Here is a 520-nt window from a genome sequence, read left to right on the forward strand (position 1 = left end):
TTCTTAATGATTTTGTGTGCGTTTATACCTGACGATTAGCACAACTACACTATTTGGAAATTAAAAGCTGAGTCATTTCTTTCAGCCTTTTCTCATTGTTTATATCAGTTCTTTTCATTAATATCTTTATTTCTTTCCCACCCTATGACTCGATGCATTCGTCATTTCTGAGAAATATATCCTTTGTGAAAAATATTATCACCTTATTGCTCGATTCTTGCATTTACCAACGTTTAGTACACACTTATGAAATATACCACGCTATTAATGAAAGCATATTAAAACACATGATGTTGACTGATATATACTACTTAATATGCATACATTTACTCCAAAGAGACCTGTTGATTACTAGTCTCGTGTAAATCGTTTCATTAAATAGTTTAATTCAATATTCAGATCAGTTGCGTGGTGCGTCGGTCTGAGTATCATTCCAGTCATTTTGGTTTTCTGTCTATCTGCCTGGGATACTGTGCTATTTCGATTTTTTCTCTATTTGTCCGGAAATCTAGAAGTGTCG

The sequence above is a fragment of the Penaeus monodon genome, chromosome 25 (assembly GCF_015228065.2).
Source record: "Penaeus monodon isolate SGIC_2016 chromosome 25, NSTDA_Pmon_1, whole genome shotgun sequence".
In the NCBI taxonomy this organism is placed as follows: Eukaryota; Metazoa; Arthropoda; class Malacostraca; order Decapoda; family Penaeidae; genus Penaeus; species Penaeus monodon.